The following is a 26,836-nucleotide window of genomic DNA, read 5'->3' on the forward strand; positions in this document are numbered from 1 at the left end:
AAAGACTCAAAAATTTTGCAAAAACAGTGCAGGGAATCCCTACATGTACTCATTTGCATTTCATTCAGCTTCAACTAACAGTGGTCTCTTATGTGTCTGTAGTATATTGTCAGAACCAAGAAACTGCCATTGGTATAATACTGTTAACTAAAGTATGAACCTTAAACAGATTTCACCAGTTTTTATATGCAGTCTTTGAGTGTGTTTCTGTGTGGCCGTGTTTGTATATGTTCTAGAAAATTTTATCACAAGAGTAGCTTTGAGTCACCATCTCCTCAATCTCTAAATAGAACTCTTCCATCACCACAAAGATACCACTTAATGTTAGCCCTTAATATTTACATCCTCCCTTAAACTTAACTCTGGGCAATCATTGATCTTTTCTCTATGGGGCCATAGCTTTGTCACTTTGAGGACATTGTGTAAATGGACTAATAAGACAATATGTAAACTCTTTGAAATTGTTTTTTTTTTTCATTCAGCATAATATTGGTTCAAAGTCATTGCAAGTAACAATAATTTGTTGCTTTTTATTGCTAAGTAGTATCTTATTATATGTATGTATTATCTCTTTTAGCTACTTGTATGTCGAAAGACATCTACTATGAACATTTGTATTCAGACTTTTTTTGTGAACATAAGTTTTAATTTCTGTAGGATACATACTTATGATTGTTTTTGTGAGGTGCATGTAGGTATGTTAGTTTTTAAATAAATGCTAAACTATTTTCCAGAATTGCTGTACTATTTGTACTCTCATAAACCATGCATGTGACATCCAGTTTATTTTCATTCTCAGCATCAGTTACATGCTTTTTTGACTATCATACAAATCACATGATCACACTAAAACAGTGATTTTCAAACAACTTAGTTGATTATACTGAAAATCACTCAGGGAGTACAGATGCAGATGTCCCCATTATTATTAATGATAACAGCAACAGTTTATTGCGTTTATAGTGGGCCACATTGGCCCTAGGCTATTTAGTTTCCACAGTAACACTTCCAAGTATGTTATTATTATCATCTTAATGATAAAAAAATTAGATGGAGAGTGATTTAGTAACTTGTTGAGGATCACACATATAGTTAAGGAGAGTGTCAGGGTTTTAATTTCAGTTTGAGTTCCAAACCAAAGCTACTTCATTAATAACATAAATTCATGAATAGAGGTTAGACATAAAAAAATGACAGTAATTAATTAGTTGGAATGAATTTCTCTTAGATAAAGTCAGTTTTAAAAATATTGATGACTAATTTGTATGGTGAAAAAAGTTTAGGCCCTCTCTCATATACCTTTGAAATATAAAGATCATGGTGCAAAGTTATAATGACTAATATTGTTTATAGCAAAGAATGACCAATTTTTAAAAGATTTTATTTATTTATCTGAGAGAGGGAAAAAGAGCACAAGCAGGGGGAAGTGGCTTTGGGAAAAACAGACTCCCCGATAAGCAGGGAGCCAGATGCAGGCCAATGGATCCCAGGACTCTAAAATCATGACCTGAACTAAACTTAACCAACTGAGCTTAACGGACTGAGGTACTGAGGCACCCCAAGAATGACCATTTTAATTAAATATTTGTCTCAAATATAGTTAAGCTATGCTATTTATGATATCAAAAATTTATTGAAAAAATACCAATTAGAAAGATACTTTTAAAGGTAACTGAAACATGACTTTCTGTACATTAAATTTGGAGAGCTATGTCTTGCAGCAAACTTGTATCTTACAGAAACTGAATTCTCAGGTTAAGTGCTCCTATGAGTACTGGATAACCAAAAGACTGTAATGTCATTCAAGATAAAAGAGTTTTAATAGAAAATACTTGAGTTTTTATTGCTTGCCATGTACTGAGAAATGATGCTGTATATTCATTTAATATAATGAGAATCTCATTTAAATGACATCTATGTAAACATTTGATATACAGAATGATGTTGGATTTGTACTCTGATTTTGCTGACATGTTAGCATCTGTCTTCAATCTGTTTAGAAGCATGAGCTCCCAGGTTGTTTGTTTATTTATAATATTGCAGTTTTTTTTTCCATGGCAACAGGGAAGACTTATTGGAAAGATGCTTTCTTCTAAACTTAAGAATTAAAGTCTAAAATACCAGTTTAAAACATCAGTTTGTAGGCTAAATTTTTAATTGAAATGTATATGTAAGTGATGCAGACTGGTGCAGCAAGGTAAAGTATCACCATGCAAATACAATCATTCTTGTGGAAAAATACTATTTTTTAAAAACAGTATCTCAGATGCAAAATCCCTGCCTATATCCCCACCCCTAGGGTTGGAAATGATGATTCACCAGCTCTGTTCTAACTCCTAATAACCCAAAGGATACTTATAAACTTTATTTCCCTTCCTTTTGCATGTGTATCTTAGGTTTGCCCTTCATAGGACTCAGGAAGAATGGTGAAACTCGCTATAGCTAATTTAGTTGTGTAGTGCAGAATTGTAACATATTAATCCAGTCGCACTGAGTCTTTACCCATAACCTTCTGATGGCCTCCACAACACTTGTAGAATAGGCTTTGTAACACCTGGCCATGTTCTAACTTTTGTATCACATTAGCCTCATCCCTCTTATGAGGGATCCCACTTCCAATGACTGATTCTGCTCTTGGGCTTTCAAATGGACATAGCTCTTCCCTGCCTCAAGAAACTCATGCAGTCATTTCCTGTTCTTGAAATGCCCTTGTCCAAACTCCAGCTTGCCATATCAATGCATCCCTAGCTTTACTTCCTCAGACTTCCATATCAATATCAATGTTTCTATTATCTTTTCTCATATATTCTCCAGTTTTAGTTTGTATATATAATTTAAAAATACGATAAATGTTATTTGTATGATTATTTAAGGCCGACTTCTACATTAAAATGGAAACTCCATTAAGGAAGGACAAATCTTTCTCCTACATATTTAGTTCCACCCCTGGGACAATTGCCTGATACCAGTTGTATAGAAAGAGTTCAATAAATATTTATTGTGTGAATCATCTGCCCCTAAACACCTGCTCTGCTAGATTACAGGAAGTTTCTGAAAAAAGTTGGTATTAAGCAAACCTTATGGTTCTAAATAGAACCCAAAGTCAGAACAAGTCAAGGGTCTAGTTCCCAAATGAGGTACTTGTTAACTTTGAACAAAAGTATACTATAGCTCTTTGCAGTCTAGGAATAGTCTATTAGATTTCTTAACCTAATATATAGACAATATTATAATTATTAGCATAATTATATGTTTTGGCTAATGTTTTATGTACAATTCTCCACAAATATATTTCCTATAAGTAATTTTTTTTGACCAGCCAAGCTTTACTACAATTCATTTTGCAAAAATGGTGTATATCCAACTGCAATTTAAAAAATTATTACACTTTTGCCTTACATTGACTATTTCACTCTCATCTTCCCATAGCTGGGGCATTACGGCTGTGATTGAGACTTTGGAAAAATAATATTTCTTGCATTCTTTAAGCAATGAGGTTTTTTTCTTAGGGAAAATATTAAAGTCAGATTAGAATTAGTGAGGTATTGCTATGACAAAAATGACTGTCCAAATCTTATCTGAATAATAGATTAAGGTTGAGAAAGGTATTTATTATTTAAGTGACATTTTAATTTTCTATAAATTTTAAAGATCAACATGTCCAAGGTCCAAGCAACACTATTTACTAAAACATTTGGCTATTTTTCTAAAATGTGTAACATTAATATAGCTTTGGTTTGATATTTTTTTCATATTTTCCCTAAATCACAGGATTAATATGGATATTAAAAATCTATTTAATATCTTGAGCCTAAAAAAATCTACAGACATTTTAATCATTATTTAAAACTCAAGATGTCTGAGTGGCCCAGTGGTTGAACATCTGCCTTTGGCTCAGGTCATGCTCCCAGCATCCTGGGTTGGAGTCAGGCATCAGGTTTACTGCGGAGAGCCTGCTTCTCCCTCTGCCTATGTCTCTGCCTCTCTCTCTCTGTCTGTCATGAATAAATAAATAAAATCTTTTTAAAAATAAAGTAAAATAATAAACATTATTTTCTCTTAGACCATTATCAGAAAACTCAAACACCTGGATAAGTACTAAGCTTTCATTGACATAGTTAGAAATTCTAGGTTTCAACTTAGAAATTTGACAATCTTGTAATTTAAGAGCATAATTACTTATTTTTTAAAAGCATATTTAAAGGATTCTAAATGACCCCAAATATGTAAATTGTATTTGTAATGTAAATTCTGAATATAAACATCCTACTTTAATATTTCTTTAGCCTCCAAGAACATGCTAGAATATGATCTTAGGCCATGATATTTTTGTAATGTGAATCTATGATGACTTACTATAATATGAAGGTAATGCAAATATTTATTTATGTTAATGTTCATTAAAGTATTCTTCCCAATATGAAGAATAATGACTATTTTTCACAATAAAGGGCTATCTGATTTAGTCACATTTCAGTTTTGTAAAAGAAGTAAACAAAATTAAACATATTGTATTTAGTTTCCTTAAGGTACAAAGCTATACATTTTTTTACAAGAAAATAGACAACTGTACCAAAGTATTTTAAAAATATTTGATTTTCCTACATAATATCTATTCTGAAGTATGTAGATCTATATAACCAATACAAATAAAATCAGGTTTCCTATCCATATCTGCATCAAGTAAAAGTAGCACTAAATCGAAGACACTTGTGATGCTTGGAATTAGATTATAGTCAATGTGATACATATGACAATCACTTTGCAGAACTGCAAGGGAGACCATCAAAAGGCATCCACCCTCCAGAACATGTGCATGTGTTAATTAGAAACCCAGACACCTTCCAAGTGGGCAATTCCATAGACTATACACTAGGGTCAGGAGCAGCAGAAACTGATATTTTTAACATTGATTAATGATTTTTGTCAAGCAGAGTCATCCCCTGAAGGGTACTCTCCTAGGGCAACTGAAAGTGGAGGAGACTCCACTTTCATGGACTTTTTAATGATGTTCAGAAAAGAGAAGAGAGGTCAGTATTTCACCAAACCTTCACTCAAAAATAGGGCTCCTACTGCCACCCTGCTTCTACCTAAGCAACAGGCTTCCCAAGAATTGCTGGAAAAGCCAGATAACAGATAAATGATCAATATTCTTCTCATGTTTCATATAGCCTTCAACTCAGCATGCTTCTATCATTCAGAGTTTATTGAAAGTTAGCTGAAAATTACTGCATGTTTTTCTACCATTTCAAACTATTGAACTTGGAGAGTGCACAGCTTTTAAATTAAATTCAAGGGAGACTAGTTTTTGCATAAAAGAAAAAAATCCTAACAGGTGTAAGAAAATGGGATTTATACTAGGAAGACAAGGGGATGTTTTAGAAAATTTGAACTGACGCACAATAATCAGAATACAACCAGCAGTAGTTTAGGGATTAGTTTTTAAAGATGACGATGACTGTGTCATGCTGATACATGCAAGCATCTCCTGAGAATGACTGGCTTGTGTTTGTTTAGTGAAGATTTCCTACAGGTTATCCCAGTTAAGCTTGATAGCTTGTTAACAAAGAGTTCCTGCTCAAGGGCACCTTATAGATATTTCACGTTGTACTAAATACCACCATGAAATTTATGTTTAAAGAGAAAACAGTTTATCAAACCTTGCTGAGTTTCCCACCTTAGGTGCATATTTGCAAACCAAATTTACGACACATGATGTGTTGGTTCATGTCTCAGATACCAGAACAATGCAGCAGGTAAAAATCAGACACTAATAAAAAGGATAAGTTTACCTCTAGGTATAATTTTGCTATAATTAATATGAACTCAGAACACTTCTGTCACTTTGATAGACTGAGAATTCTCAATTAGCATACAATGTAAAAAACGCTTTGGTACTGGAGGTTTGTGTGGCAATGACTGTGTGAAAGAGAAAATATTGTACTATTACCCTACTTCAAAAAAAAAAAAGGTATTTCCAAATACACAACATTTGTTTTACATTTTTAAACACATTAAAGCAAACATGTCTAGTTTGTCCAAGATTATAAAACTATAATCGTTATTGCTTCTTTCTCTAAGGGAAGTTGGATCCTTCAATAGAGATTGGCAATACATGTTAAAAAACATAGTTTCATGAGAGTCATTATATACAGACATATTCTATGGGTTGACTTTCTATTGCTTTCTTGAAATTTTAAGTCAGGGATCCTGAGTGGCTCAGCAGTTTGGCACCTGCCTTCAGCCCAGGGATCATTCCTGGAGTCCTGGGATCAAATCCCATATCAGGCTCACTGCCTGAAGCCTGCTTCTCCCTCTGCCTGTGTCTCCACCTCTCTATCTCTCTGTCTCTCATGAATAAATTAAAAAAATCTTTAAAAAAAAATAAAGAAAATTAAAATAATAAAAGAAAATTTAATTCATAAAAATTGGTCAATATTTTAAAGAGACCTCAACATAGCAATATGATATTTTAAGAGAGTTGGGAAAAGAGAAAATAGCAAAGATACCACTAAGACTGAAGCTGAGTTAGTAGTCAGAAGTGCAATTAGTTTTACAAGGTACCTTAAGAATAAAACAAAAATATACAAAGGGGGAGGGGCAAGACAGCGGAAGAGTAGGGTCTCCAAATCACCTGTCCCCAACAAATTACCTAGAAAACCTTCAAATCATCCTGAAAATCTACGAATTCGGCCTGAGATTTAAAGAGAGACCAGCTGGAATGCTACAGTGAGAAGAGTTCGCGCTTCTATCAAGGTAGGAAGACGGGAAAAAAGAAATAAAGGAACAAAAGGCCTCCAAGGGGGAGGGGCCCCGCGAGGAGCCGGGCTGAGGCCGGGGCGAGTGTCCCCAGGACAGGAGAGCCCCGTCCCGGAGGAGCAGGAGCTGCACCGACCTTCCCCGCGGAAAGGGACTCAGGGAGTTAGAGCAGGATCCCCAGAAAGGCGGGGATGCCCTCGGGCTCCCTGGGACAGTAACAGAGGAACTGCGCCCCGGAGATGCGCCGAGCTCCCTAAGGGCTGCAGCGCTCGGCGGGGCCCGGAGCAGCTCGGAGGGGCTCGGGCGGCGGCTCCGCGGAGGGGGCTGCGGGGCTCCGGGAGCAGCTCGGGGGGGCTCGGGCGGAGGAAGAAGCTCCGCGGAGGGGGCTGCGCGGCTCCGGGAACAGCTCGGAGGGGCTCGGGCGGCGGCTCCGCGGAGGGGGCTGCAGCCGGGAGCGCGAATCCACCAGCGCAGGCCCCGGAGCACAGGGCGCCGGGACACAGCCCAGGATCCGGCCTCCCCCGGGACAGGCAGAGGCCGGGAGGGCCCAGGACAGCGAGGACACTCCTGCCTGGAACTGAGCAGATCAGCGGCCCCGCCCGGAGCCCCCAGGCCCTGCAGAAGGAGAGCCCCGGAGCTACTGCGGGAGCTGACTCCAGGGTCCCAGAGCTGCCCCCGCCACTGTGGCTTCCTCCCGGGGCCTCACGGGGTCAACAACCCCCACTGAGCCCTGCACCAGGCAAGGGGCAGAGCAGCTCCCCCAAGTGCTAACACCTGAGAATCAGCACAGCAGGCCCCTCCCCCAGAAGACCAGCTAGACGGACCAGTTCCAGGGGAAGTCAAGGGACTTAAAGTATACAGAATCGGAAGATACTCCCCCGTTTTGTTTTCTCCCTCTCTTTTTTTTTTTTTTTTTATTTCTGATTGCTTCCCCAACCCTATTACTTTTTCTTTCTTTTTCTTCTCTTTTTTCCTTTTTTTCTTCCTTTTTTCTTTTTCTCTTTTCTTTCCTTCTTTCTCTCCTCTCTTTTTCTCCTTTTCCCAATACAACTTGCTTTTGGCCACTCTGCACTGAGCAAAATGATTAGAAGGAAAACCTCACCTCAAAAGAAAGAATCAGAAACAGTCCTCTCTCCCATAGAGTTACAAAATCTGGATTACAATTCAGTGTCAGAAAGCCAATTCAGAAGCACTATTATACAGCTACTGGTGGCTCTAGAAAAAAGCATAAAGGGCTCAAGAGACTTCATGACTGCAGAATTTAGATCCAATCAGGCAGAAATTAAAAATCAATTGAATGAGATGCAATCCAAACTAGAAGTCCTAACGACGAGGGTTAACGAGGTGGAAGAATGAGTGACAGAGAAGACAAGTTGATGGCAAAGAGGGAAACTGAGGAAAGAAGAGACAGACAAAAGACCATGAAGACAGATTAAGGGAAATAAACGACAGCCTGAGGAAGAAAAACCTACCTTTAATTGGGGTTCCCGAGGGCGCCGAAAAGGACAGAGGGCCAGAATATGTATTTGAACAAATCCTAGCTGAAAACTTTCCTAATCTGGGAAGGGAAACAGGCATTCAGATCCAGGAAATAGAGAGATCCCCCCCTAAAATCAACAAAAACCGTTCAACACCTCGGCATTTAATAGTGAAGCTTGCAAATTCCAAAGATAAGGAGAAGATCCTTAAAGCAGCAAGAGAAAAAAAGTCCCTGACTTTTATGGGGAGGAATATTAGGGTAACAGCAGACCTCTCCACAGAGACCTGGCAGGCCAGAAAGGGCTGGCAGGATATATTCAGGGTCCTAAATGAAAAGAACATGCAACCAAGAATACTTTATCCAGGAAGGCTTTCATTCAAAATGGAAGGAGAGATAAAGAGCTTCCAAGACAGGCAGGAACTGAAAGAATATGTGACCTCCAAACCAGCTCTGCAAGCAATTTTAAGGGGGACTCTTAAAATTCCCCTTTAAGAAGAAGTTCAGTGGAACAATCCACAAAAACAAGGACTGAATAGATATGATGACACTAAACTCATATCTGTCAATAGTAACTCTGAACGTGAACGGGCTTAATGACCCCATCAAAAGGCGCAGGGTTTCAGACTGGATAAAAAAGCAGGACCCATCTATTTTCTGTCTCCAAGAGACTCATTTTAGACAGAAGGACACCTACAACCTGAAAATAAAAGGTTGGAGAACCATTTACCATTCAAATGGTCCTCAAAAGAAAGCAGGGGTAGCCATCCTTATTTCAGATAAATTAAAATTTACCCCGAAGACTATAGTGAGAGATGAAGAGGGACACTATCTCATACTCAAAGGATCTATCCAACAAGAGGACTTAACAATCCTCAATATATATGCCCCGAATGTGGGAGCTGCCAAATATTTAAACCAATTACTAACCAAACTGAAGAAATACTTAGATAATAATACACTTATACTTGGTGACTTCAATCTAGCTCTTTCTATACTAGATAGGTCTTCTAAGCACAACATCTCCAAAGAAACGAGAGCTTTAAATGATACACTGGACCAGATGGATTTCACAGATATCTACAGAACTTTACATCCAAACTCAACTGAATACACCTTCTTCTCAAGTGCACATGGAACTTTCTCCAGAATAGACCACATACTGGGTCACAAATCGGGTCTGAACCGATACCAAAATATCGGGATAGTCCCCTGTATATTCTCAGACCATAATGCCTTGAAATTAGAACTTAATCACAACAAGAAGTATGGAAGGACCACAAACACGTGGAGGTTAAGGACCATCCTGCTAAAAGATGAAACGGTCAACCAGGAAATTAAGGAAGAATTAAAAAGATTCATGGAAACTAATGAGAATGAAGATACAACTGTTCAAAATCTTTGGGATGCAGCAAAAGCAGTCCTGAGGGGGAAATACATCGCAATACAAGCATACATTCAAAAACTGGAAAGAACTCGAATTCAAAAGCTCACCTTACACATAAAGGAACTAGAGAAAAAGCAACAAATGGACCCCACCCCCAGCAGAAGAAGACAGTTAATTAAAATTCAAGCAGAACTAAATGAAATCGAGACCAAAAGAACTGTGGAACAGATCAACAGAACCAGGAGTTGGTTCTTTGAAAGAATTAATTAGATAGATAAACCATTAGCCAATCTTATTAAAAAGAAGAGAGAGAAGACTGAAATTAATAAAATCATGAATGAGAAAGGAGAGATCACTACCACCACCAAGGAAATACAAACGATTTTAAAAACATATTATGAACAGCTGTACTCCAATAAATTAGGAAATCTAGAAGAAATGGACGCATTCCTGGAAAGCCACAAACTACCAAAACTGGAGCAGGAAGAAATAGAAAACCTGAACAGGCCAATAACTAGGGAGGAAATTGAAGCAGTCATCAAAAACCTCCCAAGACACAAGAGTCCAGGGCCAGATGGCTTCCCAGGGGAATTCTATCAAATGTTTAATAAAAGAAGAAATCATACCTATTCTACTAAAGCTGTTTGGAAAGATAGAAAGAGATGGAGTACTTCCAAATTTGTTCTATGAGGCCAGCATCACCTTAATTCTGAAACCAGACAAAGATCCCATCAAAAAGGAGAATTACAGACCAATATCCCTGATGAACATGGATGCAAAAATTCTCAACAAGATACTAGCCAATAGGATCCAACAACACATTAAGAAAATTATTCACCATGACCAAGTAGGATTTATCCCCAGGACACAAGGCTGGTTCAACACTCGTAAAACCATCAATGTGATTCATCATATCAGCAAGAGAAAAACCAAGAACCATATGATCCTCTCATTAGATGTAGAGAAAGCATTTGACAAAATACAGCATCCATTCCTGATCAAAACCCTTCAGAGTGTTGGGATAGAGGGAACTTTCCTCGACATCTTAAAAGCCATTTACGAAAAGCCCACAGCAAATATCATTCTCAATGGGGAAGCACTGGGAGCCTTTCCCCTAAGATCAGGAACAAGACAGGGATGTCCACTCTCACCACTGCTGTTCAACATAGTTCTGGAAGTCCTCGCCTCAGCAATCAGACAACAAAAAGACATTAAAGGCATTCAAATTGGCAAAGAAGAAGTCAAACTGTCCCTCTTCGCCGATGATTTGATACTCTACATAGAAAACCCAAAAGCCTCCACCCCAAGATTGCTAGAACTCATACAGCAATTTGGTAGCGTGGCAGGATACAAAATCAATGCCCAGAAATCAATGGCATTTCTATACACTAACAATGAGACTGAAGAAAGAGAAATTAAGGAGTCAATCCCATTTACAATTGCACCCAAAAGCATAAGATACCTAGGAATAAACCTAACCAAAGAGGTAAAAGATCTATACCCTAAAAACTATAGAACACTTCTGAAAGAAATTGAGGAAGACACAAAGAGATGGAAAAATATTCCATGCTCATGGATTGGCAGAATTAATATTGTAAAAATGTCAATGTTACCCAGGGCAATTTACATGTTTAATGCAATCCCTATCAAAATACCATGGACTTTCTTCAGAGAGTTAGAACAAATTATTTTAAGATTTGTGTGGAATCAGAAAAGACCCCGAATAGCCAGGGGAATTTTAAAAAAGAAAACCATAGCTGGGGGCATCACAATGCCAGATTTTGGGTTGTACTACAAAGCTATGGTGATCAAGACAGTGTGGTACTGGCACAAAAACAGACACATAGATCAGTGGAACAGAATAGAGAACCCAGAAGTGGACCCTGAAATGTACGGTCATCTAATATTCGATAAAGGAGGAAAGATTATCCATTGGAAGAAAGACAGTCTCTTCAGTAAATGGTGTTGGGAAAATTGGACATCCACATGCAGAAGAATGAAACTGGACCACTCTCTTTCACCATACACAAAGATAAACTCAAAATGGATGAGAGATCTAACTGTGAGACAAGATTCCATCAAAATCCTAGAGGAGAACACAGGCAACACCCTTTTTGAACTTGGCCACAGTAACTTCTTGCAAGATACATCCACAAAGGCAAAAGAAACAAAAGCAAAAATGAACTATTGGGACTTCATCAAGATAAGAAGCTTTTGCACAGCAAAGGATACAGTCAACAAAACTAAAAGACAACCTACAGAATGGGAGAAGATATTTGCAAATGACATATCAGATAAAGGGCTAGTTTCCAAAATCTATAAAGAACTTATTAAACTCAACAGCAAAGAAACAAACAATCCAATCATGAAATGGGCAAAAGACATGAAGAGAAATCTCACAGAGGAAGACATGGACATGGCCAACATGCACATGAGAAAATGCTCTGCATCACTTGCCATCAGAGAAATACAAATCCAAACCACAATGAGATCCCACCTCACACCAGTGAGAATGGGGAAAATTAACAAGGCAGGAAACCACAAATGTTGGAGAGGATGTGGAGAAAGGGAACCCTCTTACACTGTTGGTGGGAATGTGAACTGGTGCAGCCACTCTGGAAAACTGTGTGGAGGTTCCTCAAAGAGGTAAAAATAGACCTGCCCTACGACCCAGCAATTGCACTGTTGGGGATTTACCCCAAAGATTCAGATGCAATGAAACGTCGGGAGACCTGCACCCCGATATTTCTAGCAGCAATGGCCACAATAGCCAAACTGTGGAAGGAGCCTCGGTGTCCATCGAAAGATGAATGGATAAAGAAGATGTGGTTTATGTATACAATGGAATATTCCTCAGCAATTAGAAACGACAAATACCCACCATTTGCTTCAACGTGGATGGAACTGGAGGGTATTATGCTGAGTGAAGTAAGTCAATCGGAGAAGGACAAACAGTGTATGTTCTCATTCATTTGGGGAATATAAATAATAGTGAAAGGGAATATAAAGGAAGGGAAAAGAAATGTGGGAAATATCAGGAAGGGAGACAGAACATAAAGACTCCTAACTCTGGGAAACGAACTAGGGGTGGTGGAAGGGGAGGAGGGCGGGTGTTGGAGGAGAATGGGTGACGGGCACTGAGGCGGACACTTGACGGGATGAGCACTGGGTGTTTTTCTGTATGTTGTTAAATTGAACACCAATAAAAATTAATTTAAAAAAATATACAAATATCACAAAACACTTCTATTTTAAGGAAAGATCATGAAGTATATTACAAAGTGAAGAACACTTGTAAAAAAAATAACAATAAAAATACAATTAGAATCTTAAATCTAGACTCTAGTCACCTCATTACCATACACAAAGAAAGGTTTGATTTCCAAAATAAAACCTACATCCCTAATACCAAAATTTAATACATGGCCATTGCCATCCCTACCACTAACATTATCGCTATAATTATCACCACCCCCAGTTATTTCCTTCTCATTCTCAACTTCCTCTTCAAATATTTGAAAATCTGTTAGATGCCAACCAATTACCTGAGGACATAGAACTAATAAAAAGTGAATTTTGGCTACAATTCCAGGTCTATTTCTTTCGAGTTCTCAACTATTTATTTATTTTTAAAATATTTTATTTATTTATTTATTTATTTATTTATTTATTTATTTGAGAGAGAGTCAATGAGCAAGAGAGAGAAGACCAGTTGGGGGTGGGTTGCAGAGGGAGAAACAGACTCCCTGCTAAGCAGGGAGTTCTCAATTATTTATAAGTGTTCTTAGTTTACTAAAAATTTTGCCTCTACAATTTCAAATATAATAAAAATGATTTTAATCTATGTATAGAACAAAAAAAGGTATTTTAGTTCTTAATTAAACATACTGGATAGAGGCACCTGGGTGGCTCAGTAGGTTAAGTTTCTGCCTTCAGCTCAGAGTCTGCTTCTCCCTCTTCTCCTCACTTGTGCTCTCTGAGGCTATCTTTGTCTCTCTCTCTCAAATAAATAAATAAAACCTTAAAAAAATTATATAAACACATTTTATGTTTTTATCAATGATAGCATTTAATAGCTTTACTTTTGAGCAGAAAAATAATTTTTTAAACTAAACTTTTTTATTTTGAAATATTTGTATATACATGTGCAATTATAAGAAAAAAATACAGAAAGAGGTGCCTGTGTGCAGAGATCCATCCCTGAACCTTGGGATCTTGATCTGAGGTGAAGGCAGATGCTTAACCAACTAAGCCACCCAGGTGCACAACCACAATCCCTTTTGGTGGCCTTTTATAGCCAGGCCTACATTCCTGCTCAGACCTCTCCACTTTATCTCTCATGCCTGACAACCACTAATTTGTTCTCCATTTCTATTATATTGTCATTTCCATAATGTTATATGAATGGGGTCATACAGCATATATGTCCTACGGCATGTAATCTTTGGGATTGGCCCTTTTTTTTTTCCACTCAGCATAATTGCTTGGAAAGTCCAAATTGTTCTGTGTATTGGTAGTTTATTCTCTTTTATTGGTATGGTGGTAAAACAGTTTTTTGAGCCATTTACCATTTAGAGAACGTCTGGGTTGTTTCTAGTTTGGGGCTATTATGAATGAAGGCGATGGGAACATTCATGCACAGGTTTTAGCATCAAAACAACTTTTGTTTTTCTGAGATAAATTCTCAAGTGTACAAATGCTGGATCATATAATAGCTACATATTTAATTTAGTTAGAGACTGCCAATTATATTTCAGCTCCTTCTAAATTATTTGCCAAAATGGCTAGGCACTTAACAACCTTATCAGTAACCTATGAGTGATCTAGTGTCTCTTCATTCTCCCCAGAATTTGGTCTTACTCTTTATTTTAAACATTCTGATATATAATATCTCAGTGTAGTTTTAATTTATGTTTCCCCAATAGCAAATAAATTTGAATATCTTTTAGTGTGTTTATCTGGCATCATCTTTGGTGAAATATCTCTTCATTGTTCATGTCTTTTGCTTCTTTCTTTTTTTCTTCTTCTTTCTTTTTACTACAGAGTTTTGGGAAATCTTTATATACTCTAAACAGTAGTCTTTTCTTGGATAAATGAATTGCAAATATTTTCTCCCAGTCTGTTTCTTGTCCTTCTGTCTTTGTGTGTGTGTGTATGTGTGTGTGTGTAAAAGAGAGACTGTTTTTCCAGCCTTTTAATATGGTCTCTTGCAGAGCAAAAACTTTAATTTTGAAGAGGTTCAATTTATTTATTTTTCCTTTTAAGCGTAATGGTTTGATGTTAAATCTAAGAACTTTCTCCCTAGCCCTAGATCCCAAGGATTTTCTCCTATTTTTTCTAAAGTTTTATAGTTTTATATTTTTACATTTTTACTTAATTTTTGTATAAAGTGTGAAACTTGGATTGAAGCTGGTTGTTGATTACCTATAGATGTCTAATTGTTCCAGCACCATTTGTCAAAAAAGGCCATCCTTCCTCTGTTGAATTGCTGTTGCTCTATTGTCCAAAATCAGTTAGGCCCATTTCTTTGGGCCTGTTTCTATTCTCTATTTTCTGCATTTGATCCTTGTGTCTATTCCTCCACTATACTTGTTAACTCGATTCATGTAGCCATATAGTAGACCCTAATATAAGATTAAGTGATTCCTCTGACATTATTCTTTTTTTTTCCCCAAAATTGTTTATCTATACTAAGGTTTGTGCCTTTCCAGATAAATCTTAGAATCAACATCTTTGCTATGTTGTATTTCAATACATAAAGATGGTATTTTTCTCTTTATTTTCTTGCAAGCTTTTTCTTTGACTTCTTACATCAGCTTTTTGTAAATTTTATCATGTAAATCTTGTAGATCAAATACAATTTTGAAGAATAAAATGCTTTTTTCCCTTGGGTGATTTTAATTTTATAAACAAGACAACAATCCAGTAAAATTAATTTAGGGGAGAAAAAGTGGTAGTAGAAGAAGAAAGAAGAAGAAGAAGAAGAAGAAGAAGAAGAAGAAGAAGAAGAAGAAGAAGAAGAAGAAGAAGAAAGGGAAAAAGGAAAAGGAAAAGAAGGAGAAAGAATAATAACAAGAAGAGGCAGGTAAAGCATTGCTGAACATGCAGAAGAAGAGGAGAAGGAAGTAGAGAAAGCCAGTATTGCACGGTGTGGCTCAAGTGCCCAGAAGAGCCAGTATACGCTGTGTAGCCTAAGTGCTGCTGCATTCCTGTGGCTAAGGAAGCCCTTTGTTTTTGTGCCTGGCTGGTGGCCAGATGGCTAAGGGGCCAGTGTAATGACTTTAGGACGAGACCTAAAACCCTGTATGGCTACTGGCATCAAGAATGCCATGGACTTATCCTAGTCAATCTCCCACCTTCATCATCATAAAAATGAAGAACCTTTTAACTTTTGTATCCAAAGTTTTCTGAGGATTTCTTCACTTTCAAGATGTCATCTGTATTCACAGTGGGCATGTTGGTGGCCAAAGACCAGAACAAGTACGACATGCAAACTGCAGGTTCTGAGTTTGACACCAGGGATATCCATCAAGTCATCTCCATGACACCTGGGTCCCTAGGTGAGCATGGGGTCAGGGAGTCATCACTTATGCTAGAGGTGCTGGAAGTACCACAGCCCTTTTTGAAGTGTGTTCCTGACTGCCCTGTTAAAGTACTGTTTTTCTGGGAATGCACCATTCTTTTGGAAATTTCTCTTAGGACAAACAAGGGATTTAATGTTAACAGAGCTACGTATGAAAACCAAACTGCTCCTCCAGAAACAGTATGTAGTAGTTTTATTTTTATAAGGTGTTAGGAAAAATATAGCACTGGTTTGTCCAAGGTGTTGACTATTGTGTGTCTAATGCCAATGAAATATTTAAACTTTGATTGAAATCTTCTAAAGGCATATATCAAATCAGTAAGCAGTGGGAATGTCAAGCTGACTTATGTTCTGGCTCCATATAGGTATTTTTGCTTTGTTTTGTTTTGTTTTGTTTGATCCTGATCATTCTGGACTTCATAAAGCATGATATCATAAAGTACATTTGCTGTGGAATTAGATAGAAATTGTTTTGAGCCCTGGTTCTACTGCAGAGTAGATGAATGACTTTAGCCAATTTACCTTCTTTATTGATGTTTCCATATCTTACATGGGAATAATGGCATCTGCTTCCCAGGAAGGAAGATTGACTGTGATGATTAAATGCGGTGCTTACAACATAAACATTTAATCATTGGTACCTTATCACAATCAAAAACTTATATGAAAAAGGGTATTCATATGATGGTAGCAAGTTAAACCACAGTAAAAAATGCATTGGAATGATCAGGATTGTAGAGTAGACATTTGTAAGTATGGCATCATTTTAGAGGTTCTAGGAAGGTCTTTCACCTAAAATAACTTTCGCCATCTTTGATCTATCTAAAAACTTCCCATTAAATTGAAGCTCCGTTTCTTTTTTTTTTTTCTTCTAAAATGCAAATACTCCTGGGCAAAATAATACATTAAAACTTTAGTAGATACAAACAACATTTTATAAATTGCTCTAGCAAAATAGTTTTTGTGTGCAGCATTTTATTGTATGCAACTAGGTTTGAAATGGTCTTGCATATAAATCACAGAAACCAAATGGGGTGAAGTATTTAGGTACACTGGAATGGTCTCTAGATTAAGATTCAAAAGAACTAGGTTCTAATTCTGAATTTTGTGAAAACAATTTGAATTTTGTAGATCTCCTATCATTTAGAAAAATAAAATAATTTGCATTTAATTTTTTAAAATTATATTTATTCACCCATGAGACAAAGAGAGAGAGGCAAAGAGAGAAGCAGGCTCCATGCAGGGAGCCCGACGTGGGATTCGATCCTGGGTGTCCAGGATCACACCCTGAGCCGAAGGTAGTGCTAAACCGCTGAGCCACCTGGGCTGCCCTAATTTGCATTTAATTAAAAAAATCCTTGTCATTCTAAAATAGCATAATTCTAAAATCAAACACAATTCAAATTTCTCCTTCATTTGGCTATTTAAATCAACATTCTCACATGGACTTAATATGACAGATTTCCCCTTAAATAGGTATTAGATTAATGGATAGTTAAAGATAGCTTATATATCCCATCCCCAAAATAAAGCTTTATCAGACATCCTGAAAGGGACCCGGGCACGTTAGGGAAAATAACATTTCCATTCCAGATTCCATATGATCCATCAAATCTGTTCACTTGCTGTCAGCAGAAGTTATTGCCAGATGCTAGACAGAAATGACCAGAACATTCCTGAATGCTACCACTTAGCTGCACAAAACTGTGGGGAAAATTCTCCCTTGTTCCTCCAGATTCTACTCAGACATTATGAACTATTAGCTTTATACTTTTAGTTGTGTGGCTCTGAGAATAAGGATCAGCTACCCTCAAATCCTCTGCACATAAATTGTAAAAATCCAGCCCCACAGTTAGCTTATGTGCTTCAGTAACAGATATATGTTCCTGTGTGTTCTAAATAATACCAAGAAATTATTCTGGAATCTGTGTCAGCTATTTCCTGCTTCTGGAACTAAAATGCTTTAATGAATTTCAACTTTAAAAATGGAGATTTTGATGTTTTGGTTAGGAAATAAATCCAAGTAGCTTTAGGTTCTGAGTGGATGAATATGAATACATAAGGACATGTTTATATGCTTAAAACTTTTTAAAAGTTTTATTTGCATTTTAATAATGGGGCAAAGCAGACGTTTAGCTAAACTCATGGCAGTATAATCTATACCCACAGCCAAGGGTGCTTGTTTTGGCTTCTCTAAAGTTGAATCTAGCTCAGAGCATGAACAGTCAATTTCATGAGATAGAGTACCAAGTGCTAAATCACATAAATATATAGGTAAATGCCTAATGAATCTCTGAAGCAGATGTGGAAAATTTAAATATGCCAACTATTATATAAAATTGTTACTAGAAAGAGCAAAATAAACTCATATTAAGGCATAGCAAAAGATATGGAAAATAGACAAAAGCAATAAGGCTTTTCCAAATGCTTTTGAACTAAACTTCATTGTAAACATTTAGCTTATCTATGTTCTGAATAGCTTCTTTCAAAAAAAAATACTTTTAAAGATAACTTAGACTTAAATTGAACTACATTTCCAATTGTTTCAGAGCCTCTTAAAGCTCCCTTTTTAATTTAAAGGAAACAAAGATTTTAAACTTTTTCTAACATCCATGTTAGCATTAAATCTGATACTGTTGAATAAGAAACAGCCATCATCTTTTAAAGGTTTCCACCTAGTGGCAAAGTTACTTTTTTTTTTAATAAATTTATTTTTTATTGGTCTTCAACTTACCAACATACAGAATAACACCCAGTGCTCATCCCGTCAAGTGCCCCCCTCAGTGCCCGTCACCCATTCACCCCCACCCCCTGCCCTCCTCCCCTTCCACCACCCCTAGTTCGTGTCCCAGAGTTAGGAGTCTTTATGTTCTGTCTCCCTTCCTGATATTTCCCACACATTTCTTCTCCCTTCGCTTATATTCCCTTTCACTATTATTTATATTCCCCAAATGAATGAGAACATACACTGTTTGTCCTTCTCCGATTGACTTACTTCACTCAGCATAATACCCTCCAGTTCCATCCACGTTGAAGCAAATGGTGGGTATTTGTCGTTTCTAATTGCTGAGTAATATTCCATTGTATACATAGACCACATCTTCTTTATCCATTCATCTTTCAATGGACACCGAGGCTCCTTCCACAGTTTGGCTATTGTGGCCATTGCTGCTAGAAACATCGGGATGCAGGTGTCCCGACGTTTCATTGCATCTGAATCTTTGGGGTAAATCCCCAACAGTGCAATTGCTGGGTCGTAGGGCAGGTCTATTTTTACCTCTTTGAGGAACCTCCACACAGATTTCCAGAGTGGCTGCACCAGTTCACATTCCCACCAAAAATGTAAGAGGCTTCCCTTTTCTCCGCATCCTCTCCAACATTTGTGGTTTCCTGTCTTGTTAATTTTCCCCATTCTCACTGGTGTGAGGTGGTATCTCACTGTGGTTTGGATTTGTATTTCCCTGATGGCAAGTGATGCAGAGCATTTTCTCATGTGCATGTTGGCCATGTCCATGTCTTCCTCTGTGAGATTTCTCTTCATGTCTTTTGCCCATTTCATGATTGGGTTGTTTGTTTCTTTTCTGTTGAGTTTAATAAGTTCTTTATAGATCTTAGAAACTAGCCCTTTATCTGATATGTCCTTTGCAAATATCTTCTCCCATTCTGTAGGTTGTCTTTTAGTTCTGTTGACTGTATCCTTTGCTGTGCAAAGGCTTCTTATCTTGATGAAATCCCAATAGTTCATTTTTGCTTTTGTTTCTTTTGCCTTCGTGGGTGTATCTTGCAAGAAGTTACTGTGGCTGAGTTCAAAAAAGGTGTTGCCTGTGTTCTCTTCTATGATTTTGATGGACTCTTGTCTCACATTTAGATCTCTCATCCATTTTGAGTTTATCTTTGTGTATGGTGAAAGAGAGTGGTCTAGTTTCATTCTTCTGCAAGTGGATGTCCAATTTTCCCAGCACCATTTATTGAAGAGACCATCTTTCTTCCAATGGGTAGTCTTTCCTCCTTTATCGAATATTAGTTGACCATAAAGTTGAGGGTCCACTTCTGGGTTCTCTATTCTGTTCCATTGATCTATGTGTCTGTTTTTGTGCCAGTACCACACTGTCTTGATGACCACAGCTTTGTAGTACAACCTGAAATCTGGCATTGTGATGCCCCCAGATATGGTTTTCTTTTTTAAAATTCCCCTGGCTATTCGGGGTCTTTTCTGATTCCACACAAATCTTAAAATAATTTGTTCTAACTCTCTGAAGACAGTCCATGATATTTTGATAGGGATTGCATTAAACGTGTAAATTGAGTGGCAAAGTTACTTTGAGCAAAAGATAGGACCTTGGTGATTAAAGCAGATTGAAACAGTATCGTTAGGCAAATGTTTCATCCTTAGTCTTTAGTGAAGTTGAGAACCATACATTGTATACATCCAAGATGTTAATAGCAAGCGACCCACTAAACAATGTCTTAGAATAGGGCCACGTTTCTTCCTTTAGGTTTATTAGATTGCTGCCTCCAGTTGCTGTTAGAGATGTCCTAACTCTGGGAAAATTATGGGGAGTAGTTTGTTGTAGGCTTCAGAGAAAGATACAGCATATAAAGTAGTATTTTCTTTAAAATTACAAATAAAATTTTGTATTTGTGGTCAGATTATTCATAGTGAGGAATATTGTCCTGCAAATGAATGAACTCTTGCCACTAATTAAACATACAGATTTGGGGAAGACCATCTATCTATGTCTCCATTTTACGCTCTGTGAGATGAGAGGGTTGAAATTAAATCAGGGACTCTATACCAATAGCCGTGGGCTAATTTGGCTTTTTTGTGTATTCTGTTTAATCAATATTAAAGGTGAAGGGGGGAGTTGGGAGTATTTTAATTTTTAGATAGAACAGGCAGTCTGTTTTGCACACTAGTTGTTTTACTTTTTATGTTACACACTTGGGCTTCAGAGACATTTGGGCTTGTGTCTCCTGTTCTGAATGATTTCTAAGGTGACATCTAAATTTAACATATGCAAGAGTTATCTAGGTACCATGGAAAATCAGTGTTAATGGCTGATATCAATTATTGAGTTATTATGTACCAGACAGCACATAATATAAATCCTCACAACCACCCGAGGAGTAGATAACTGTCTTTCTCTTTTACTAATGAATGAAGAAACTGAGGTTTATGAAAGTTAAATGATTGCCCTGATGACACATAGTCAGCAAGTCGCAGGACAGGGATCCTAGTATATTGCAATCGAGAACATAAGATCTTAACACATTTCAAACTAGAGATATGAAATCTATATTTTATAGTTCATTAGTCACTTTCTACCTTGTCTCTCAATATACCTGAATTTTGAAGAAGCATGCATGGAAACAAAGAGGTCATCTTTTACTTGTAATGTTTGCTGTATTTTTAGGCCTGCTATTATTTTTTTTAAGATTTTATTTATTTATTCATGAGAGACACACAGAGAGAGGCAGAGACACAGGCAGAGAGACAAGCAGGTTCCCTGCAGGGAGCTCGATGTGGGACTCATCCCAAGACCCTAGGATCACGACCTGAGCCAAAGGCAGATCCTCAACTGCTGAGCCACCCAGGTACCCCATAGGCCTACTGTTATTTTTATAATTGAAACGTATTCAGATAAAGGTAAGAGCAAAGAAAAAAGGCAGAGAATTGATACAAGATTCTTTTCCATAAGCTTCTATCAGACCTCCAGTATTGATTTGTGTATCAAAATGTTACAAAACACTTAGAATAGAATTTGAAATATCTGTAAATTAAATACAGCATTTGAGTGACATACTTTTATGAAACTGGTCCTGGGATTGTAAGGCTGACACTTGTTTACCAGCAAGACCAAAGAGTTCTATTAGCCTCATGACAAATGCAAAAAATGTGGGCTTTAAATGTTTACATTATTTAAGGCTATCTCTTCTTCTAAATATACATTTTAGTAACATATTTGGTATATTGACAAGAGAAAAACGTGGGGGAGTAACTAATTTGGATTCTTCCTGTAGACAGTTACATTTTAGATTCAGAAATACAGTGATTAGGGGGATCCCTGGGTGGCTCAATGGGTTAGCGCCTGCCTTTGCCCCAGGGCGTGATCCTGGAGTCTCAGGATCGAGTCCCACATCAAGTTCCCTGCATGGAGCCTGCTTCTCCCTCTGCCTGTGTCCCTGCCTCTCTCTCTGTGTGTGTGTGTATGTGTCTATCATGAATAAATAAATAAAATCTTAAAAAAAAGAAATATGGTGATTAAAACAAAAAGATTACCACAGAAACTTGTAATGTGACATGACATATTCCAACAAGATATGTTGTACATTAATCATACTAAATGTGTGTGATTCACATCAGTTCATCCTAAAGGAAAGGGCAACATAGTGACTAAAATTTCACATTGCTTTTCCAATAATGTTCTACTATGTGGTTTTCATGTGGAAATTGCTAAAGTCGGCCTTAAAATGCCAAAGAAATTCTAAGCACATTCAGGCACCTGAGCTCATTGTGCATTTGAAATTGCTCCATGCTCTGCTCTGAATAAACTGACCACTGAGGTTAATAGTCATCAAGCTAGGGCTTTCTGACCTATTGGAAATGTAGATCTTAGCTTACTTTGTACTGCAACATCCTGTGCTGGTCCTTCAAGGATTCACCACAAGCTATAGAAAGCAATTATGAGTTTGGGAAGAGATGAAGCCCGAGAAAGCAAGATTACCTTCATAAAATTTTCCTTTTCTCTTTTTTAACATTAGTGTTTCTCTCCACAATGAGTTAATAGAATGAGATAGAGAAAATTCTCCCCATAGTTGGGAAATTTGAACCTCTTTCCATGCTTAGGTGATAGCATTGACACTTCACACAGAGGGCTAATTTACATTTAATGCTCTGGAAATTAATTACAGAGAATAAAGATAATTGTAAAAGCACCCCCTATATGCACTTCCAAAAATAAACAAACAAACCACATCATGATTACTAAGCAACCATCTAATGCTTAATTTTATGCACAGTGGGAAGGGCACCAATAGTCTGGAAACGGATGGAAGGGAGAGAAGAAAAAATACTAATTTGAAATATGTAACAGCAGAGGCAGTTTTATGTGGTAATGACCTGCAGCTTTCCCAGCAGGAGTGGAAGTCTTTAAAGCCTTATGCACGGAGTCCAAGGATGTGTTTACTGGAATTTGGGTCTAGCCAGTCAGCCAAATGACTTAAATGATGATTTGACCAACTTCAAGACTTCTTCCTATGCCAGTGGGTGGATGTGCCAGTCATAAACACATTGCCTTTTTTTTTTTTAGCACATTACTTTGCTGTTATGATGAATTGATTGTGTCTCATTCAAACAAATTCCTTTGACTAAATGTATCGTTTTATATAGAAGACTGAGAATTATTTACCTGGAGAGAAGGAGTCACAATGTGATCAAATTTATATTTGATATTACTTTAGAAATTTGAGTATAGAGTTATATTTCTTTTAAATGCTGCAGTTAACTTCCGTGGGGCAAATAAAACCTTTTTCAGATGTCCCTACATGGCATCTACCAAAACATTTGTTGGAATTACAATAGAAAGCAAGAAGGAAGAGTAGCATGAGTAAATAATTTGTGTTCATTTGTCAGATAATCTAAGACTTCTATTCCCTAATTTCTATTAAACACACACACACACAAACACACACACAAAACAAACAAACAAAAAAACAAAAACTTTCCTCCTAATTTCTCAACCACCAAGTGGGTGGCTGAAATCAATGATTTATTCTTTCACAGTTTTGAAAGTCAGAAATTCAAAATTAGTATTGCTGGGATGAAATCAAGATCTTAGCAGGGCCACCTCCCACTGGAAGCTGTAGGGAAAAATTTGTTTCCTCCTTTTCAATTTTCCACTAATGGTTAACATTCCTTTTCTTGTGGCTACATCATTCCAATTTCTGCTCCATGGTCACATTGTCTCCTCTCTCTTTTTTTTTTTTTTAATTTTTAAAAATTAATTAATTTATTTATGATAGTCAAAGAGAGAGAGAGAGAGAGAGAGGCAGAGACACAGGCAGAGGAAGAAGCAGGCTCCATGCACCGGGGGCCGATGTGGGACTCAATCCTGGGTCTCCAGGATCGCGCCCTGGGCCAAAGGCAGGCACCAAACCACTGCGCCACCCAGGGATCCTCCCCTCTCTTAAGTCTCCAGTTTATCTCTGTCTCTCTCTCTTTTTTTAAGATATTATTTATTTATTCATGAGAGACACACACAGATAGAGAGAGAGAGAGGCAGAGACACAGGCAGAGTGAGAAGCAGGCTCCATGCATCGACCTATGAGTGAAATCATATGGTATTTGTTTTTTTCTGCCTGACTTATTTCACTTAGCATTATACTCTCTAGCTCCCAATGTTGCAAATGGCAAGATTTCATTCTTTTTATAGCTGAGTAATATTCCATTGTGTGTGTGTGTGTGTGTGTGTGTATACCATATCTTTATCTATTCATCTGTTAACCAACATTGGGGTTGCTCCTATAATTTGGCTATTGTGAATAATACTATTATAAATACAGAGGTGCATGTGTCCTTTTGAGTTAGTGTTTTTGTAATTTGGGGTAAATACCCTGTAGTGCGATTATTAGACCTTATGGTAGTTTTATTCTTAATATTAAAAAAAATATATTTATTTGTTATTTATTTATTTATTTATTTATTTATTTATTTATTTATTTATTTAAGAGAGAGAGCACGAGGGGAGGAACAGAGGGAGAGGGACAAGGAAACTCTGCACTGAGCAAGAAGCTGACAAAGGTCTTAATCCTAGGACTCTGAGATTGTGATCCTAGCCAAAACCAAGAGTCATTTGATTGAACCACTCAGATGCCCCTCTGTTTTTAACTTTTTGAGGGACTTTCATACTGTTTTCAACAGTGGTTGTACAAGTTTGCTTTTAATACATATTGTTAATAAAAGTATGGAAAACACAATGACTCAGATATGGTGTACTTATACATTGTGCTTGTACTTGCACAACCTTATTGGAGAGCTATTTGACAAGAATCATCATTGCTATCCAAATGTTCATACCTTTAAATATAGTTCCTTAACTTAATAAAATAATCAGATGCGTACAAGAAATTTATATGTAAAGATGTTCATTATATCATTATTTATAAGAATGAAATCCAAAAAATCTGAAAGGTAATCTAAAAATTTAGAGAATTGAATAAATAAATTGTGTTATATTTACATGCTGAAATACTGTACAACTATCCAAAATCATGATTTAGAAAAATATACTATGACATTAGCTAATCTTCAGGATATATATTCAAAGCAGTTTAAACGAGTATGATTTTATGAGAAACACACATAAAAAGATCTCTTACCTGTTATCTCAATCAATAATGCAGAATCAATATTCTTATATTCCATAAAATTATATGCACACTCACACATATGTGCTCTGTAATCAGCTATTATCTATGTCAATAGAACACAACAACAAAATAAAACACATTTAAATTAGGCTTACAAAATTGTAAATTGAGCCTTTCATCAAGGGGTGCTTTGAGGTATATGGGAGATGTTAAGGCTAAAGATAAAGAATTCCTTAATTTCAAGAGTACTGATTGTGTCATACTGAATTTAACATTAGTATTCATTCTGTGAGGGACTCAATTTGGGAAAATCAACCAGATTCATGTGTTAAGGGAAATATTACTGTTGTACTTATGAATCCCTATTTGGTACCATAAAAATATTATGCGTTAGATTTTAATAATTTAATGTACACTAAAAGATTCATTAAAATAAACTAATCTTTAAAATAATCCATTCTTGTAAAGGGAATCAGAGAAAAAACTATTGTAGACTCCAGATTCTCAGCACTTTCTTACCATCTTTTCTATAACTATAATATCTTCACTCTTAGAAGGGAACTTGTACATTTGTCATATCGTATAACTAATATAAAAATTGTTTTCTTTCTATGCACTCAATAAGTCATATTCTATTCTTTTCTTCACTGTTTCTTTTTCAGAGCCAGAATTATGGTTACCATCAGCTACATAGGAACGCCAACTAAGAAAACCTAAGTCATATGCTTTTTAGCCCCCTTAATGTCTTCAGGGATGTTCTATGAAAAGAGTTCATATCAGAGCCAAGAGAAATTGGAAGGAGTTGCTACTGCCTCAAAATTTGCTTAAATAAACACTTTCATATAGGGTATTATACAATGTGTACAGGTATTAGCTATCCTAATTGAACATTTGTTTAACACAAAGCATTTGCTTTATCGTAACAACTAAAATCCCAAAATGCAATCTAAATAATAATGAACACATACACATACTCACATATATGCTTTCAGCTTGCTTGAATATGGGTAAGAGACTCTAGAAAATTGTACTAGTTAGATCTATCACAAACAATTGCAACGGACTCTGGAATCCAGGTTAGACTGTGTCTTTGAAGGTCTGCTTCAACTTTTTATTTTTTATTTTTAATTCTTTTTTAGCTTTAACTTTTCTAACATTCCATCATTCCAGCATTTCCTTGTGCTCAGAAGGTAATCAGTCAATTGCAGAGCTATCTTGTAGGTCTTCACATTTTCATGCCTTTATCCATGGTCCTCCTATT

The 26,836-nt window shown here is 36.8% G+C and overlaps 1 protein-coding gene across 2 annotated transcripts in view; it reads left to right on the forward strand.

The window, feature by feature from the left end:
• TENM2 (teneurin transmembrane protein 2) overlaps window positions 1–26,836 on the forward strand; it is a 3,550,639-nt gene that overhangs the window by 317,848 nt on the left and 3,205,955 nt on the right. The gene's annotated exons all lie outside the window — the stretch shown is intronic.

Source organism: Vulpes lagopus, chromosome 3 (genome assembly GCF_018345385.1).
Source record: "Vulpes lagopus strain Blue_001 chromosome 3, ASM1834538v1, whole genome shotgun sequence".
Classification (NCBI taxonomy): domain Eukaryota; kingdom Metazoa; phylum Chordata; class Mammalia; order Carnivora; family Canidae; genus Vulpes; species Vulpes lagopus.